This window comes from Taudactylus pleione, unplaced genomic scaffold, assembly GCF_031769625.1.
Source record: "Taudactylus pleione unplaced genomic scaffold, aTauple2 ptg000612l, whole genome shotgun sequence".
Classification (NCBI taxonomy): Eukaryota; Metazoa; Chordata; class Amphibia; order Anura; family Myobatrachidae; genus Taudactylus; species Taudactylus pleione.
The window spans coordinates 2,410,828-2,423,370 of NW_028285014.1; the positions used below are offsets into that span (position 1 = coordinate 2,410,828).

Genomic DNA, 12,543 nt, shown 5'->3' on the forward strand with positions numbered 1-12,543 from the left:
TGAAGGATAACACTTTAGCTTGAGCCATTTTTCCTAAATAATGTTATTTAAGAAACAGCTTTTAGAGGAAATGCATAAATCTAAGATCTTGATTTAATGACCCCTTTTTCAACAAGTCCAAATTATTTGTCAAAATCACAATCAAAAATATAAATAGTAAAATGATAAACCCTAACAGGAAGCAGGTTCGGATATACTGATGTGCTTGTCAGGATGGCCGAGTGGTCTAAGGCGCCAGACTCAAGATTCTACTCTTCCAGTTAATGGGAATTCTGGTCTCTGTAAAGAGGCGTGGGTTCAAATCCCACTTCTGACAATATTTTCTTACTCTTTGGTTATGTTTTACACTCAAAATGACCAACATTGAGAAGTATGCTCAGGACATCCACAGTCTATCAGTCTTTCCTCTCCCAGACATTGATATCTTGATCCCATTTATTTCTCAGCAATATGAAGCACAATGATTGAATGAATTAAAGGGCATAGAAACTTTTAAAAACCTAAGAATTGATCGATTTTCCCATCTGCATTCCAATCAAGATCAAATTACATTAGAGTTAAATTAATTAAATTATTCTTAAATGATAAAGACACTATGATTAGTTTTAAAATTCTAAAGTTCAGTTCATATAGAAATTGGCTATTGAAATAATGTATTACATAGAAACAGAATTTGATGGCAGATAAGAACCACTTGGCCCATGTAGTCTGCTCCTTTTCATGTATCCTTTAGGCAACTTCAACCATATTTGCTCCTTACATTTCTCTTAAGGATATTCTTATGCCTATCCGAAGCGTGTTTAAATTGTTTCACCGTTTAGCTTCAACAACATTGGATGGGAGGCTTTTCTATTTATCAACTACCCTTTCTGTGAAGTAATTTTCTTCAAATTTCCTCTAAGTCTACCTCCCTCCAGTTTCAGTGCATGTCCTCGTGTTCTTGTACATCTCTTCCTTTGAAGAATAAGTATTGTTTGCTCAACATTCTTTTAGTATTCAGTAATCTAAACATAAAACACAAGAATAATTGGCATCGAAAGTATTTTAAGGCTCTTAGACTTTACATATAACATGATATACAATTTACTTCTAAAACAAACTAATCTGTTCTGCTAGGATGAAGACCTTAGTAAAGGGTGGCAACAGTAATTTTGAAGGATAACACTTTAGCTTGATCCATTTTTCCTAAATAATGTTATTTTAGAAACAGCTTTTAGAGGAAATGCATTAATCTAAGATCTTGATTTAATGACCCCTTTTTCAACAAGTCCAAATTATTTGTCAAAATCACAATCAAAAATATAAATAGTAAATTGATAAACCCTAACAGACAGCAGGTTCGGATATACTGATGTGCTTGTCAGGATGGCCGAGCGGTCTAAGGCGCCAGACTCAAGATTCTACTCTTCCAGTTAATGGGAATTCTGGTCTCTGTAAAGAGGCGTGGGTTCAAATCCCACTTCTGACAATATTTTCTTGCTCTTTGGTTATGTTTTACACTCAAAATGACCGACATTGAGAAGTATGCTCAGGACATCCACAGTCTTTCAATCTTTCCTCTCCCAGACATTGATATCCTGATCCCATTTATTTCTAAGCAATATGACGCACAATGATTGAATGAATTAAAGGGCATAGAAACTGTTAAAGACCTAAGAATTGTTCGATTTTCCCATCTACATTCCAATCAAGATCAAATTACATTAGACTTAAATTAATTAAATTATTCTTAAATGATAAAGACACTATGATTAGTTTTAAAATTCTAATGTTCAGTTCATGTAGAAATTGACTGTTGAAATAATGTTTTACATAGAAACAGAATTTGATGGCAGATAAGAACCACTTGGCCCATGTAGTCTGCTCCTTTTCATGTATCCTTTAGGCAACTTCAATCCTATTTGCTCCTTACATTTCTCTTAAGGATATTCTTATGCCTATCCCAAGCGTGTTTAAATTGTTTCACCATTTAGCTTCAACAACATCGGATGGGAGGCTTTTCTATTTATCAACTACCCTTTCTGTGAAGTAATTTTTCTTCAAATTTCCTCTAAGTCTACCTCCCTCCAGTTTCAGTGCATGTCCTCGTGTTCTTGTACATCTCTTCCTTTGAAGAATAAGTATTGTTTGCACAACATTCTTTTAGTATTCAGTAATCTAAACATAAAACACAAGAATAATTGGCATCGAAGGTATTTTAAGGCTCTTAGACTTTACATATAACGTGATATACAATTTACTTCTAAGACAAACTAATCTGTTCTGCTAGGATGAAGACCTTAGTAAAGGGTGGCAACAGTAATTTTGAAGGATAACACTTTAGCTTGAGCCATTTTTCCTAAATAATGTTATTTAAGAAACAGCTTTTAGAGGAAATGCATTAATCTAAGATCTTGATTTAATGACCCCTTTTTCAACAAGGCCAATTTATTTGTCAAAATCACAATCAAAAATATAAATAGTAAAATGATAAACCCTAACAGGAAGCAGGTTTGGACATACTGATGTGCTTGTCAGGATGGCCGAGCGGTCCAAGACACCAGACTCAAGATTCTACTCTTCCAGTTAATGGGAATTCTGGTCTCTGTAAAGAGACGTGGGTTCAAATCCCTCTTCCGACAATATTTTCTTACTCTTTGGTTATGTTTTACACTCAAAATGACCGACATTGAGAAGTATGCTCAGGACATCCACAGTCTTTCAGTCTTTCCTCTCCCAGACATTGATATCTTGATCCCATTTATTTCTCAGCAATATGAAGCACAATGATTGAATGAATTAAAGGGCATATAAACTTTTAAAGACCTAAGAATTGATCGATTTTCCCATCTGCATTCCAATCAAGATCAAATTACATTAGAGTTAAATTAATTAAATTATTCTTAAATGATAAAGACACTATGATTAGTTTTAAAATTCTAAAGTTCAGTTCATATAGAAATTGGCTATTGAAATAATGTATTACATAGAAACAAAATTTGATGGCAGATAAGAACCACTTGGCCCATGTAGTCTGCTCCTTTTCATGTATCCTTTAGGCAACTTCAATCCTATTTGCTCCTTACATTTCTCTTAAGGATATTCTTATGCCTATCCCAAGCGTGTTTAAATTGTTTCACCATTTAGCTTCAACAACATTGGATGGGAGGCTTTTCTATTTATCAACTACCCTTTCTGTGAAGTAATTTTTCTTCAAATTTCCTCTAAGTCTACCTCCCTCCAGTTTCAGTGCATGTCCTCGTGTTCTTGTACATCTCTTCCTTTGAAGAATAAGTATTGTTTGCACAACATTCTTTTAGTATTCAGTAATCTAAACATAAAACACAAGAATAATTGGCATCGAAGGTATTTTAAGGCTCTTAGACTTTACATATAACGTGATATACAATTTACTTCTAAGACAAACTAATCTGTTCTGCTAGGATGAAGACCTTAGTAAAGGGTGGCAACAGTAATTTTGAAGGATAACACTTTAGCTTGAGCCATTTTTCCTAAATAATGTTATTTAAGAAACAGCTTTTAGAGGAAATGCATTAATCTAAGATCTTGATTTAATGACCCCTTTTTCAACAAGGCCAAATTATTTGTCAAAATCACAATCAAAAATATAAATAGTAAAATGATAAACCCTAACAGGAAGCAGGTTTGGACATACTGATGTGCTTGTCAGGATGGCTGAGCTGTCCAAGACACCAGACTCAAGATTCTACTCTTCCAGTTAATGGGAATTCTGCTCTCTGTAAAGAGGCGTAGGTTCAAATCCCACTTCTGATAATATATTTTTGCTCTTTGGTTATGTTTTACACTCAAAATGACTGACATTGAGAAGTATGCTCTGGACATCCACAGTCTTTCAATCTTTCCTCTCCCAGACATTGATATCTTGATCCCATTTATTTCTAAGCAATATGAAGCACAATGATTGAATGAATTAAAGGGCATAGAAACTTTTAAAGACCTAAGAATTGATCGATTTTCCCATCTACATTCCAATCAAGATCAAATTACATTAGACTTAAATTAATTAAATTATTCTTAAATGATAAAGACACTATGATTAGTTTTAAAATTCTAAAGTTCAGTTCATGTAGAAATTGGCGGTTGAAATAATGTTTTACATAGAAACAGAATTTGATGGCAGATAAGAACCACTTGGCCCATGTAGTCTGCTCCTTTTCATGTATCCTTTAGGCAACTTCAACCCTATTTGCTCCTTACATTTCTTTTAAGGATATTCTTATGCCTATCCCAAGCGTATTTAAATTGTTTCACCATTTAGCTTCAACAACATCGGATGGGAGGCTTTTCTATTTATCAATTACCCTTTCTGTGAAGTAATTTTTCTTCAAATTTCCTCTAAGTCTACCTCCCTTCAGTTTCAGTGCATGTCCTCATGTTCTTGTACATCTCTTCCTTTGAAGAATAAATATTGTTTGCACAACATTCTTTTAGTATTCAGTAATCTAAACATAAAACACAAGAATAATTGGCATCGAAAGTATTTTAAGGCTCTTAGACTTTACATATAACATGATATACAATTTTCTTGTAAGACAAACTAATCTGTTCTGCTAGGATGAAGACGTTAGTAAAGGGTGGCAACAGTAATTTTGAAGGATAACACTTTAGCTTGAGCCATTTTTCCTAAATAATGTTATTTAAGAAACAGCTTTTAGAGGAAATGCATAAATCTAAGATCTTGATTTAATGACCCCTTTTTCAACAAGTCCAAATTATTTGTCAAAATCACAATCAAAAATATAAATAGTAAAATGATAAACCCTAACAGGAAGCAGGTTCGGATATACTGATGTGCTTGTCAGGATGGCCGAGTGGTCTAAGGCGCCAGACTCAAGATTCTACTCTTCCAGTTAATGGGAATTCTGGTCTCTGTAAAGAGACGTGGGTTCAAATCCTACTTCCGACAATATTTTCTTACTCTTTGGTTATGTTTTACACTCAAAATGACCGACATTGAGAAGTATGCTCAGGACATCCACAGTCTTTCAGTCTTTCCTCTCCCAGACATTGATATCTTGATCCCATTTATTTCTCAGCAATATGAAGCACAATGATTGAATGAATTAAAGGGCATAGAAACTTTTAAAGACCTAAGAATTGATCGATTTTCCCATCTGCATTCCAATCAAGATCAAATTACATTAGAGTTAAATTAATTAAATTATTCTTAAATGATAAAGACACTATGATTAGTTTTAAAATTCTAAAGTTCAGTTCATATAGAAATTGGCTATTGAAATAATGTATTACATAGAAACAGAATTTGATGGCAGATAAGAACCACTTGGCCCATGTAGTCTGCTCCTTTTCATGTATCCTTTAGGCAACTTCAACCATATTTCCTCCTTACATATCTCTTAAGGATATTCTTATGCCTATCCGAAGCGTGTTTAAATTGTTTCACCGTTTAGCTTCAACAACATTGGATGGGAGGCTTTTCTATTTATCAACTACCCTTTCTGTGAAGTAATTTTCTTCAAATTTCCTCTAAGTCTACCTCCCTCCAGTTTCAGTGCATGTCCTCGTGTTCTTGTACATCTCTTCCTTTGAAGAATAAGTATTGTTTGCTCAACATTCTTTTAGTATTCAGTAATCTAAACATAAAACACAAGAATAATTGGCATCGAAAGTATTTTAAGGCTCTTAGACTTTACATATAACATGATATACAATTTACTTCTAAGACAAACTAATCTGTTCTGCTAGGATGAAGACCTTAGTAAAGGGTGGCAACAGTAATTTTGAAGGATAACACTTTAGCTTGAGCCATTTTTCCTAAATAATGTTATTTAAGAAACAGCTTTTAGAGGAAATGCATTAATCTAAGATCTTGATTTAATGACCCCTTTTTCAACAAGTCCAAATTATTTGTCAAAATCACAATCAAAAATATAAATAGTAAATTGATAAACCCTAACAGACAGCAGGTTCGGATATACTGATGTGCTTGTCAGGATGGCCGAGCGGTCTAAGGCGCCAGACTCAAGATTCTACTCTTCCAGTTAATGGGAATTCTGGTCTCTGTAAAGAGGCGTGGGTTCAAATCCCACTTCTGACAATATTTTCTTGCTCTTTGGTTATGTTTTACACTCAAAATGACCGACATTGAGAAGTATGCTCAGGACATCCACAGTCTTTCAATCTTTCCTCTCCCAGACATTGATATCCTGATCCCATTTATTTCTAAGCAATATGAAGCACAATGATTGAATGAATTAAAGGGCATAGAAACTGTTAAAGACCTAAGAATTGTTCGATTTTCCCATCTACATTCCAATCAAGATCAAATTATATTAGACTTAAATTAATTAAATTATTCTTAAATGATAAAGACACTATGATTAGTTTTAAAATTCTAATGTTCAGTTCATGTAGAAATTGACTGTTGAAATAATGTTTTACATAGAAACAGAATTTGATGGCAGATAAGAACCACTTGGCCCATGTAGTCTGCTCCTTTTCATGTATCCTTTAGGCAACTTCAATCCTATTTGCTCCTTACATTTCTCTTAAGGATATTCTTATGCCTATCCCAAGCGTGTTTAAATTGTTTCACCATTTAGCTTCAACAACATCGGATGGGAGGCTTTTCTATTTATCAACTACCCTTTCTGTGAAGTAATTTTTCTTCAAATTTCCTCTAAGTCTACCTCCCTCCAGTTTCAGTGCATGTCCTCGTGTTCTTGTACATCTCTTCCTTTGAAGAATAAGTATTGTTTGCACAACATTCTTTTAGTATTCAGTAATCTAAACATAAAACACAAGAATAATTGGCATCGAAGGTATTTTAAGGCTCTTAGACTTTACATATAACGTGATATACAATTTACTTCTAAGACAAACTAATCTGTTCTGCTACGATGAAGACCTTAGTAAAGGGTGGCAACAGTAATTTTGAAGGATAACACTTTAGCTTGAGCCATTTTTCCTAAATAATGTTATTTAAGAAACAGCTTTTAGAGGAAATGCATTAATCTAAGATCTTGATTTAATGACCCCTTTTTCAACAAGGCCAATTTATTTGTCAAAATCACAATCAAAAATATAAATAGTAAAATGATAAACCCTAACAGGAAGCAGGTTTGGACATACTGATGTGCTTGTCAGGATGGCCGAGCGGTCCAAGACACCAGACTCAAGATTCTACTCTTCCAGTTAATGGGAATTCTGGTCTCTGTAAAGAGACGTGGGTTCAAATCCCTCTTCCGACAATATTTTCTTACTCTTTGGTTATGTTTTACACTCAAAATGACCGACATTGAGAAGTATGCTCAGGACATCCACAGTCTTTCAGTCTTTCCTCTCCCAGACATTGATATCTTGATCCCATTTATTTCTCAGCAATATGAAGCACAATGATTGAATGAATTAAAGGGCATATAAACTTTTAAAGACCTAAGAATTGATCGATTTTCCCATCTGCATTCCAATCAAGATCAAATTACATTAGAGTTAAATTAATTAAATTATTCTTAAATGATAAAGACACTATGATTAGTTTTAAAATTCTAAAGTTCAGTTCATATAGAAATTGGCTATTGAAATAATGTATTACATAGAAACAAAATTTGATGGCAGATAAGAACCACTTGGCCCATGTAGTCTGCTCCTTTTCATGTATCCTTTAGGCAACTTCAATCCTATTTGCTCCTTACATTTCTCTTAAGGATATTCTTATGCCTATCCCAAGCGTGTTTAAATTGTTTCACCATTTAGCTTCAACAACATTGGATGGGAGGCTTTTCTATTTATCAACTACCCTTTCTGTGAAGTAATTTTTCTTCAAATTTCCTCTAAGTCTACCTCCCTCCAGTTTCAGTGCATGTCCTCGTGTTCTTGTACATCTCTTCCTTTGAAGAATAAGTATTGTTTGCACAACATTCTTTTAGTATTCAGTAATCTAAACATAAAACACAAGAATAATTGGCATCGAAGGTATTTTAAGGCTCTTAGACTTTACATATAACGTGATATACAATTTACTTCTAAGACAAACTAATCTGTTCTGCTAGGATGAAGACCTTAGTAAAGGGTGGCAACAGTAATTTTGAAGGATAACACTTTAGCTTGAGCCATTTTTCCTAAATAATGTTATTTAAGAAACAGCTTTTAGAGGAAATGCATTAATCTAAGATCTTGATTTAATGACCCCTTTTTCAACAAGGCCAAATTATTTGTCAAAATCACAATCAAAAATATAAATAGTAAAATGATAAACCCTAACAGGAAGCAGGTTTGGACATACTGATGTGCTTGTCAGGATGGCTGAGCTGTCCAAGACACCAGACTCAAGATTCTACTCTTCCAGTTAATGGGAATTCTGCTCTCTGTAAAGAGGCGTAGGTTCAAATCCCACTTCTGATAATATATTTTTGCTCTTTGGTTATGTTTTACACTCAAAATGACTGACATTGAGAAGTATGCTCTGGACATCCACAGTCTTTCAATCTTTCCTCTCCCAGACATTGATATCTTGATCCCATTTATTTCTAAGCAATATGAAGCACAATGATTGAATGAATTAAAGGGCATAGAAACTTTTAAAGACCTAAGAATTGATCGATTTTCCCATCTACATTCCAATCAAGATCAAATTACATTAGACTTAAATTAATTAAATTATTCTTAAATGATAAAGACACTATGATTAGTTTTAAAATTCTAAAGTTCAGTTCATGTAGAAATTGGCGGTTGAAATAATGTTTTACATAGAAACAGAATTTGATGGCAGATAAGAACCACTTGGCCCATGTAGTCTGCTCCTTTTCATGTATCCTTTAGGCAACTTCAACCCTATTTGCTCCTTACATTTCTTTTAAGGATATTCTTATGCCTATCCCAAGCGTATTTAAATTGTTTCACCATTTAGCTTCAACAACATCGGATGGGAGGCTTTTCTATTTATCAATTACCCTTTCTGTGAAGTAATTTTTCTTCAAATTTCCTCTAAGTCTACCTCCCTTCAGTTTCAGTGCATGTCCTCATGTTCTTGTACATCTCTTCCTTTGAAGAATAAATATTGTTTGCACAACATTCTTTTAGTATTCAGTAATCTAAACATAAAACACAAGAATAATTGGCATCGAAAGTATTTTAAGGCTCTTAGACTTTACATATAACATGATATACAATTTTCTTGTAAGACAAACTAATCTGTTCTGCTAGGATGAAGACGTTAGTAAAGGGTGGCAACAGTAATTTTGAAGGATAACACTTTAGCTTGAGCCATTTTTCCTAAATAATGTTATTTAAGAAACAGCTTTTAGAGGAAATGCATAAATCTAAGAACTTGATTTAATGACCCCTTTTTCAACAAGTCCAAATTATTTGTCAAAATCACAATCAAAAATATAAATAGTAAAATGATAAACCCTAACAGGAAGCAGGTTCGGATATACTGATGTGCTTGTCAGGATGGCCGAGTGGTCTAAGGCGCCAGACTCAAGATTATACTCTTCCAGTTAATGGGAATTCTGGTCTCTGTAAAGAGACGTGGGTTCAAATCCCACTTCCGACAATATTTTCTTACTCTTTGGTTATGTTTTACACTCAAAATGACCGACATTGAGAAGTATGCTCAGGACATCCACAGTCTTTCAGTCTTTCCTCTCCCAGACATTGATATCTTGATCCCATTTATTTCTCAGCAATATGAAGCACAATGATTGAATGAATTAAAGGGCATAGAAACATTTAAAGACCTAAGAATTGATCGATTTTCCCATCTGCATTCCAATCAAGATCAAATTACATTAGAGTTAAATTAATTAAATTATTCTTAAATGACAAAGACACTATGATTAGTTTTAAAATTCTAAAGTTCAGTTCATATAGAAATTGGCTATTGAAATAATGTATTACATAGAAACAGAATTTGATGGCAGATAAGAACCACTTGGCCCATGTAGTCTGCTCCTTTTCATGTACCCTTTAGGCAACTTCAACCATATTTGCTCCTTACATTTCTCTTAAGGATATTCTTATGCCTATCCGAAGCGTGTTTAAATTGTTTCACCGTTTAGCTTCAACAACATTGGATGGGAGGCTTTTCTATTTATCAACTACCCTTTCTGTGAAGTAATTTTCTTCAAATTTCCTCTAAGTCTACCTCCCTCCAGTTTCAGTGCATGTCCTCGTGTTCTTGTACATCTCTTCCTTTGAAGAATAAGTATTGTTTGCTCAACATTCTTTTAGTATTCAGTAATCTAAACATAAAACACAAGAATAATTGGCATCGAAAGTATTTTAAGGCTCTTAGACTTTACATATAACATGATATACAATTTACTTCTAAGACAAACTAATCTGTTCTGCTAGGATGAAGACCTTAGTAAAGGGTGGCAACAGTAATTTTGAAGGATAACACTTTAGCTTGAGCCATTTTTCCTAAATAATGTTATTTAAGAAACAGCTTTTAGAGGAAATGCATTAATCTAAGATCTTGATTTAATGACCCCTTTTTCAACAAGTCCAAATTATTTGTCAAAATCACAATCAAAAATATAAATAGTAAATTGATAAACCCTAACAGACAGCAGGTTCGGATATACTGATGTGCTTGTCAGGATGGCCGAGCGGTCTAAGGCGCCAGACTCAAGATTCTACTCTTCCAGTTAATGGGAATTCTGGTCTCTGTAAAGAGGCGTGGGTTCAAATCCCACTTCTGACAATATTTTCTTGCTCTTTGGTTATGTTTTACACTCAAAATGACCGACATTGAGAAGTATGCTCAGGACATCCACAGTCTTTCAATCTTTCCTCTCCCAGACATTGATATCCTGATCCCATTTATTTCTAAGCAATATGAAGCACAATGATTGAATGAATTAAAGGGCATAGAAACTGTTAAAGACCTAAGAATTGTTCGATTTTCCCATCTACATTCCAATCAAGATCAAATTATATTAGACTTAAATTAATTAAATTATTCTTAAATGATAAAGACACTATGATTAGTTTTAAAATTCTAATGTTCAGTTCATGTAGAAATTGACTGTTGAAATAATGTTTTACATAGAAACAGAATTTGATGGCAGATAAGAACCACTTGGCCCATGTAGTCTGCTCCTTTTCATGTATCCTTTAGGCAACTTCAATCCTATTTGCTCCTTACATTTCTCTTAAGGATATTCTTATGCCTATCCCAAGCGTGTTTAAATTGTTTCACCATTTAGCTTCAACAACATCGGATGGGAGGCTTTTCTATTTATCAACTACCCTTTCTGTGAAGTAATTTTTCTTCAAATTTCCTCTAAGTCTACCTCTCTCCAGTTTCAGTGCATGTCCTCGTGTTCTTGTACGTCTCTTCCTTTGAAGAATAAGTATTGTTTGCACAACATTCTTTTAGTATTCAGTAATCTAAACATAAAACACAAGAATAATTGGCATCGAAGGTATTTTAAGGCTCTTAGACTTTACATATAACGTGATATACAATTTACTTCTAAGACAAACTAGTCTGTTCTGCTAGGATGAAGACCTTAGTAAAGGGTGGCAACAGTAATTTTGAAGGATAACACTTTAGCTTGAGCCATTTTTCCTAAATAATGTTATTTAAGAAACAGCTTTTAGAGGAAATGCATTAATCTAAGATCTTGATTTAATGACCCCTTTTTCAACAAGGCCAAATTATTTGTCAAAATCACAATCAAAAATATAAATAGTAAAATGATAAACCCTAACAGGAAGCAGGTTTGGACATACTGATGTGCTTGTCAGGATGGCTGAGCTGTCCAAGACACCAGACTCAAGATTCTACTCTTCCAGTTAATGGGAATTCTGCTCTCTGTAAAGAGGCGTAGGTTCAAATCCCACTTCTGATAATATATTTTTGCTCTTTGGTTATGTTTTACACTCAAAATGACTGACATTGAGAAGTATGCTCTGGACATCCACAGTCTTTCAATCTTTCCTCTCCCAGACATTGATATCTTGATCCCATTTATTTCTAAGCAATATGAAGCACAATGATTGAATGAATTAAAGGGCATAGAAACTTTTAAAGACCTAAGAATTGATCGATTTTCCCATCTACATTCCAATCAAGATCAAATTACATTAGACTTAAATTAATTAAATTATTCTTAAATGATAAAGACACTATGATTAGTTTTAAAATTCTAAAGTTCAGTTCATGTAGAAATTGGCGGTTGAAATAATGTTTTACATAGAAACAGAATTTGATGGCAGATAAGAACCACTTGGCCCATGTAGTCTGCTACTTTTCATGTATCCTTTAGGCAACTTCAACCCTCTTTGCTCCTTACATTTCTTTTAAGGATATTCTTATGCCTATCCCAAGCATATTTAAATTGTTTCACCATTTAGCTTCAACAACATCGGATGGGAGGCTTTTCTATTTATCAATTACCCTTTCTGTGAAGTAATTTTTCTTCAAATTTCCTCTAAGTCTACCTCCCTTCAGTTTCAGTGCATGTCCTCATGTTCTTGTACATCTCTTCCTTTGAAGAATAAATATTGTTTGCACAACATTCTTTTAGTATTCAGTAATCTAAACATAAA

At 33.8% G+C, this 12,543-nt stretch overlaps 6 non-coding genes across 6 annotated transcripts; all 6 read left to right on the top strand.

Moving 5' to 3' along the window:
- The first annotated feature begins 207 nt into the window (after positions 1-207).
- Positions 208-316, top strand: TRNAL-CAA (transfer RNA leucine (anticodon CAA)). Its single transcript has 2 exons — positions 208-245; positions 271-316. It is a non-coding gene; the product is annotated as a tRNA-Leu (tRNA).
- Positions 317-1,359: 1,043 nt separating this feature from the next.
- TRNAL-CAA (transfer RNA leucine (anticodon CAA)) lies at positions 1,360-1,468 on the top strand. Its single transcript has 2 exons — positions 1,360-1,397; positions 1,423-1,468. It is a non-coding gene; the product is annotated as a tRNA-Leu (tRNA).
- A 3,350-nt stretch (positions 1,469-4,818) lies between these two features.
- Positions 4,819-4,927, top strand: TRNAL-CAA (transfer RNA leucine (anticodon CAA)). Its single transcript has 2 exons — positions 4,819-4,856; positions 4,882-4,927. It is a non-coding gene; the product is annotated as a tRNA-Leu (tRNA).
- Positions 4,928-5,970: 1,043 nt separating this feature from the next.
- TRNAL-CAA (transfer RNA leucine (anticodon CAA)) lies at positions 5,971-6,079 on the top strand. The gene is made up of 2 exons: positions 5,971-6,008; positions 6,034-6,079. It is a non-coding gene; the product is annotated as a tRNA-Leu (tRNA).
- Positions 6,080-9,429: 3,350 nt separating this feature from the next.
- Positions 9,430-9,538, top strand: TRNAL-CAA (transfer RNA leucine (anticodon CAA)). The gene is made up of 2 exons: positions 9,430-9,467; positions 9,493-9,538. It is a non-coding gene; the product is annotated as a tRNA-Leu (tRNA).
- Positions 9,539-10,581: 1,043 nt separating this feature from the next.
- TRNAL-CAA (transfer RNA leucine (anticodon CAA)) lies at positions 10,582-10,690 on the top strand. The gene is made up of 2 exons: positions 10,582-10,619; positions 10,645-10,690. It is a non-coding gene; the product is annotated as a tRNA-Leu (tRNA).
- Positions 10,691-12,543: the final 1,853 nt, after the last annotated feature.